This window comes from Equus asinus, chromosome 10, assembly GCF_041296235.1.
Source record: "Equus asinus isolate D_3611 breed Donkey chromosome 10, EquAss-T2T_v2, whole genome shotgun sequence".
Classification (NCBI taxonomy): Eukaryota; Metazoa; Chordata; class Mammalia; order Perissodactyla; family Equidae; genus Equus; species Equus asinus.
In genome coordinates, this window is record NC_091799.1 from 51,493,297 (window position 1) to 51,500,712 (window position 7,416).

Sequence of the window (7,416 nt, forward strand, 5' to 3'; positions counted from 1 at the left end):
TAGCAGTCACATAGTTTTGTCTCTATCATGCTTCTCCAAGGGCAGCCATGAATTACTGATGGATCCTGGGTAAAGTAAAGACTTAATTTCACCCTCGATTTTAATAAAGCATGAGATGACAAATTACTAAATACAAGAAATAAAGGAGGTAATTGTAACTGATTCATTATTAAACTCCCTTCCAATTCTGTATTACAGAACACAGAAATTTGGGGATATCTTCTGGCTCCTAATTTTGCATGGTCAGCAATTTGGGGAAGATGATCAGAAACGGGAAAAGAATAGGAAGGTACACAGGGTTATGTGAATATGGAATAACAACCTCCTTTTTTTTTTTTAAGGAAACCAGAATGTATCTATTTTAATCTGCTCTTCCCCAGAATTGTCTCGTTGAATTATCTACTTAGTTTATTGTTGTTGCTGACAGTAAATGTTTTTGGTAGTAATTTGGAGCTGCCAGTTTCCAAGTCACATAATAAAATCTTTTATTTAACTCTAGAGTCACACTTCATGTTAGACAAAACCATAATATCTAGCTTGATTTACTGGACCCAACTGCAGGGCCTTTGGCTATTGCTAGAAGTCGGATCCACCCTGAAGAGAATATGTGAACTGTAAAGGCAGTTTTAAAAGCTGTCCCAGAAATCTTTTAGGACAATGATGTCTCATTCTTTTATCTTCCATAATTGCATACCTAACTCCTCAGAGATTGCTCAAACTCAGGAAATGTTTATCCAGTTTAGTCAGTTTAATAAAAATAGTCTTGTTGTTTAATGGTTCACAGTTTGAATGAGCTCTTTTACTTTTCTCCTGTTATTGCTGTGTTTGCACTACTAAAACCCAGAAGAGATTAATAAACATATTAAGGAGTGAAACATGAAGTACGTAATATAATTCTGACTGGTTTTAAATATGTCTTATTCATTTTTGATAAAGTAATACCTGAAATCATTTTAATTGAACAATATAAAAGAATATAGAGGAAAAGTAAAGCATCCTCCTTCTGCCTTCCCCTCACCCACCAGAGTAACTCCTGTTGTCACTTTGATGTGATTTAGACCTGTGCTGTCTAATATGATAACCACTGGCCACATGGGGCTATGGAGTACTTGAAATGTAGCTGGCCCAAACTGAAATGCGCTGTAAGCATAAAATACACATTCCATTTCAAAGATTTAGTATGAAAAAACATGTAAAATATCTCATTATTAATTTTTTATATTGATACATGTTGAAATAATGTTTTATATATTGGATTAAATAAAGTATATTAAATTTAATTTAATCTTTTTTTACTTTTTTAATATGGTTACTATAAAATATAAAATTACATATATTGCTTGCAATATATTTCTGTTGGACAGCACTGGTCTAGATTTTATTCTATGCGTCAATATATGCCTACATGTAGAAATAGTTGTATTGTTGTAAAACAAAAGGGATCGTTCTGTACCTGTTAATTTGTAACATGCTTTTTTTCATTTAATACATCTTAGAAGTTATCCCACATGAACACTTGGAGATCTGCCTAATTGGGGGATAATGTGTATGTAGTATGTTATCTGGTATGGATATATCATAATTTATTTAACTATTCTCCTATTATAGACATTTAATTCATTTCCAGTTTTTCCATCACAATAATCAGCATTACAATGAATATCCTTATGCATTTCTCATTTTTTTTGTACTTACCAGTATTTTTCTAGGTTAAAAAAATTATATTGTGTTTTCTTAAAAGCAAGGATAAATTTATATAGCATGATCAGCTTTGGAAAAGCTGGAGGTGTTTGATTTGTTGTGGCCTGAATTCATGCCTATTTTCCAGTGAGAACTTGCCCATGAAGTTACATTCTGGAAGTTATACTTTGGTCCTAGCGATGATGAGTGACTCACCTAAGATTAAACATTTACGCAATTTAGAACTCAGATCTCTTGACCCCATGAAGACTGCCTGCATCTTTTCTCTAGTCCAGAAGTTGACAAATTTTTTCTGTGAAGAGCCGGGCAGTCAATATTGTAGGCTTTGTGATCCATACAATCTCTATAACATTGCCAGTCTTTGTAGCTCTAGCACAAAAGCAGCCATAGTTAATATGTGAACAAATGGGTGTGGCTGTGTTCCAATAAAACTTTATAGATACTAAAATTAGAATTGCATGTAAATTTCAGGAGTCACAAAATATTCTTTTAAATTTTTTTCAACCTTTTTTTTTTTTAAGATTTTATTTTTCCTTTTTCTCCCCAAAGCCCCCTGGTACATAGTTGTATATTTTAGTTGTGGGTCCTTCTAGTTGTGGCATGTGGGACGCCACCTCAACGTGGCCTGAGGAGCAGTGCCATGTCCGCGCCCAGGATCCGAACCTGCAAAACCCTGGGCTGCCGCAGCAGAGTGTGTGAACTTAACCACTCAGCCACGGTTGGCCCCTTCAACCTTTTAAAAATATAAAAACCATTCTTAGCTGGAAGGCCTTACAAAAACAGCAGTCCAGGTTTGTCCCATAGGCAGTAGTTTACTGTTCCCTGCTCAAGACTCTCAAGTCTAGAGAAATGGAAATTTCTTTACCATTATACAGAAGCTATCCTGCTTAGATTTTTTTTTTAATTAATAGATTTTTTTTTTTGACAGTTTTTAGATTTACATTAGAATTGAGTGGATGGGGCTGGCCTCAAGGCCTAGTGGTTAAATTTGGGACATTCCACTTCAGCAGCCCAGGTTTGGATCCTGGGCACCAACTTAGAACACTCCTCGGTGGCCATGCTGTTGTGGTGTCCCACATACAAAACAGAGGAAGATGGCACAGATGTTAGCTCAGGGCAAACCTTCCTCAGCAAAAACAGGAAGATTGGCAACAGATGTTAGCTCAGGGTGAATCTTCCTTAGGAAAAAAAAATCAAGTGGAAAGTAGAGTTCCCATATACCCTCTCACTTCCCCACTCCCACTGTTATTAATATCTTGCATTGTGTGGTATATTTGTTACAGTTGATGAGCCAGTATTGATAGATTATTATTAACTAAATGAATTGTTTACATGAGGGTTCACTCTGTGTTGTACAGTCTATGGGTTTTGACAAATGTATAATGACATGTATCCACCAGTATGCTTTCCAGTTTTTGGGGTTTTTTTTTAAAGATTGGCACCTGAGCTAACAACTGTTGCCAATCTTTTTTTTTTTTCCCTGCTTTTTCTCCCGAAATCCCCCCAGTATATAGTTGTATATATTTTTTTAGTTGTGGGTCCTTCTAGTTGTGGCATGTGGGACACCACCCCAACATGGCCCGATGAACGGTGCCATGTCTGCACCCAGGATCCGAACCAGTGAAACCCTGGGCCGCTGAAGCAGAGCATGCGAACCCAGCGACTCGGCCACAGGGCTGGCCCCTGCTTTCCAGTTTTTAACTAATAAAGTAGGAACAAAGATAAGCTTCAGAGTAAAGCACTACAATTCCATCAGCCACAGACAGGTACGAGATGGCCCTAAGGGTCATTTTAGTCTCTGCTACTTGATTAATTTGTATTTTGCTATGTCTTTGCTTAGTTTTGAAGTGTTTTACAAACATCATTCACTATCACACTCAAAATAATTCGATTACTGGAAGACCTAGTGTGAAGAGCCATATAATTGCAATAAGAAAAAAAGTCATAAAAAAAAAGTTTCAGGGGGCCGATCCTGTGGCCAAGTGGTTGAGTTTGCGTGCTCCGCTTCGGCGGCCCAGGGTTTCACCGGTTCGGATCCTGGGCGAGGACATGGTACCGCTCATCAAGCCACACTGAGGCGGCGTCCCACATGCCACAACTAAAAGGACCCACAACTAAAAATATACAACTATGTTCTGGGGGGATTTGGGGGAGAAAAAGCAGAAAAAAAAAAAAAAGAGAAGCTTGGCAACAGTTGTTAGCTCAGGTGCCAATTTTTAAAAAAGAAAATTTTTTCAGTGGTTACCAGAGGGGAAGGGGGAGGGAGGAGGGTTAAAGGGGTGATTAGGCACATGTGTGGTGATGGATTATAATTAGTTCTTTGGGTGGTGAACATGATGTAATCTACACAGAATTCAAAATATATTATGATGTACGTCTGAAAGTTATATAATGTTACAATCCAATGTTACTGCTATAAAAACAAAAATTAAAATTAAAGAATAAATAAATTAATTTAATTTAATTAAATAACTATATACCTTGGGGGAAAAGAAAAGATGAGAAGCATGCAGAGCAGTGGAAAGAAGGATTCAGAGAAAGAGATATAATGAAGTAAATTATTTGCCACGTAGCAGGCATGTAATACATTGTCACTATTGTTATTAAGTAGAAGGCTAGCTTGGATACTTAGATGTTCCACTGGGGTCTCTTAATTTATTTGCTATAATAGAAAGAGCATTAAGTTGAAAAAAAGTTTCAAAGTGGAAAGAAAAGTAAAAGTTGCACATGGGATGAAAGTGCTAAAGAGGAGAGTCTCATATACTGCTCATTGTTCAGTTCGGTCATTTTGAGAAGACAGTTTGGCCTTATCTAAGGTAAAGGTGAAGCTCTGCATACTCTGTGGCCCACTAATTCCAATCCCATGGAAACTCCTGACACACTTGGAAGGTTCAGAACAGCACTGTTCCCAAGAGCCCACACTGAAAATAACCCAAGTGTCCATATGTGGTAGAATGAACAAATTGTAATATAATGAAAATGCACAAACCACAGCCACACACAACAACACGGATAAATCTTACAAACATAGTGGGAAACCAAAGAAGCAAGGCATGTGTGCATATGTGATGATTCCATTTTTATGTAGATTTCTAAAACTGACAAGAATAGACTGAAGTTTTTAGGTAAGTAAAACTATACAGAAAAACGCAAGTAATTGCCACAGGTTACCTGAGAGAGTGATCATCAGGATGGGATGGGCAGTTTCTGAGGTATAGCAGTATCCTATTTCTTTTCTTTTTTTAAAATTTATTTTCCAAATCAAAGACCTGACGTGGCCCTGCTGATTCATTTTTTTTTAATTGTGGTAAAAAACACGTAACATGAGATCTACGCTCAACAAATTTTTAAGTGTAGAGTACAGCATTGTTAAATATAGGCTCAATGTTGTACGGCAGGTCTCTAGAATTTTTTCATCTTACATGACTGAAAAGTGTTCTGCTTCTTGAATATGCGTTAGCTTTGTGATTATTCACTCTATCTATGCTTTATGCATATTCTGTTATATTTCACATTTTTAAGGAGAAAATAGAATGAATCATATACATATATATATGGAAAACTGCCTAAGTGAGAGAAGTGAATAGAAAAGACTAATGATGAAGTTGAAATGGATAAACTTCTGAAGGTATGGCCAGGAAATAAGCAGCATTGCAAGATACTTCTAGTTGAAGGCTCACGCAGAAGGCTGGTGATTTGAAATTAGGAGGCTAAGCATCGTGAAAGTTGTTGCTGATAAAATTTTGGTCATGAGACAGATGATCCCATAGGTTCAAGGCCTTCTGGAATCTAAATGGCGTCAGAATGAGTAGCAATGGTTCAAATAAGGGTGCTCTCTGGCTGCTAAAAAATTCTCTGGTACTTGCTGAGCAGAGAAGGGTTTCTTCCCTTGACAGATTTCGCTGTAATTAACCCTGGCCTATTTTAGGGAAGGATGCCCGATAGAACTAATTTCAGCAAGGACCCCATGAGCAGGCCTGCCTTAATGCTTTGTAGGAGTAACCTGCTCTCCTTGGTGTTAGTACGTGCCAGGACTGAAAGCTTAAATCTCTTCTGTCCCTTTCATCTTGAAGACAAATGGACTAATGAAGCAGACTCTTAGAATCTCACGTTTATAGGAAGAGCATCTATATCTAGAGTTATACTAGTATTGTCTTATAGGCAGCTTTCAAAGATAGCCCCCAATGATCCCCACCTCCTGGTATTCACACCCTTGTGTAATCAACTCCCCTTGAGTGTGGGCTGGACCTAGTGACTTGCTGATAATGAATAGATTATGGCAAAAGTGATGAGTCGTCACTTTCTCGATTAGGTTACAAAGAGTGACTTTCATCTAGCTGGACTCTCTGTTGTCTTCTCAGCTTGTACATTTTGGTGAAGCAAGCTGCCATGTAGGAGAGGCCCATGTGGCAAGGAACTGAGGGAGGCTTCTGGTCAATAGCCAGCAAGGAGCTAATGCCCTCATTCCAACAGCTGCAAGGAACTTAGTTCTGCTGACAACCACATGAGCAGCCTTGGAAGTAGATCCTTCCGTAGTCAAGCCTTCAGATGAGACCACGGCCTTGGCTGACACTGTGCAGCCTTGTAATTCCAACTAAGGACCCAGCTAAGCCACACCTGGATTTCTGACTCCCAGAAATGTGAAATAATAAATGTGTTTTATTTTAAGCCACTCACTTTTGGAGTAATTGGTTATGAAGCAGTAGATAACTAATGACATACACCCTGGGAGCAAATATCCCCTTTCCCTAGGGAAGACATATTTCAGCCTTCGTGGGCTCATGAAGAGCAGCAAGCAATTCTTCCTTCTCCCAGAATATTCCCTTAGCTTCCTCTGGTTTTACCATTGTTGAGTTAAAGTGCATTTCAAACACTCGGGAAAATTGTTGTGGTCTAGTTCATTTGAGACAATCAGTCTTGTCTTGTCCTCCGATGGGAATAAATTAGGAAGTTACGTCTATGGAGGCACAGTTTTCCTTATGGGGACCATTGTAGTAGACAATTACACATTCTGTTACCCTGAAGTTAGTCGTTGGCCCTTGGGGGTTATCTCTGAAGAGAAATTGTTTTCAGAGGTAATTTCATATAAGGCAGCAGATGAGAGAAATTTGTGATGCATTTGTGAGCTCTCTACCTTCCCTCCTATTCAGAGAAATGTTCCCCAATCTTTGTAGGCATCCGAGAAGCTAAAATCCCCAGGCATTTCCTGCAGGGCAGGTTGAGGATTTGTCCTGAGTGGGTATCTGTGGGCCAGTTGCTAAGCAAAGACATGATACATGCACCCACAATGCCTGGGCCCTGCAGGCACTGAATATCCAACTGGTTGACCTATGACTCGTAAACTTATATCCCAAAAGGAGATGGTATGTTCTTTATTCAAAGATTCCAGCTTAAATGGATTGGCTGGATTTAGAGTATTTGCAGGAACCTAGACAAATGTTCTTCCACGTAAATTTAATGAAATTTACAGTCAGGAAGAAGATTACTTAGGATATAAATAACTTTAAAAAGAAATGTTACAAGGATGCCAACACTGTAGTGCAAGTTCTAGCCAGAGCAATCAGGCAAGAAAAAGATAAAAGGCACCCAGATAGGAAAGAAGTAAAACAATCTCTATTCACTGAGGACATGATCTTACATGAAAATCTTTAAGAATCCACCAAAAAACAAATTAGAGCTAGTAAACAAATTCAGCAAATTTGCAGGATACAAGAT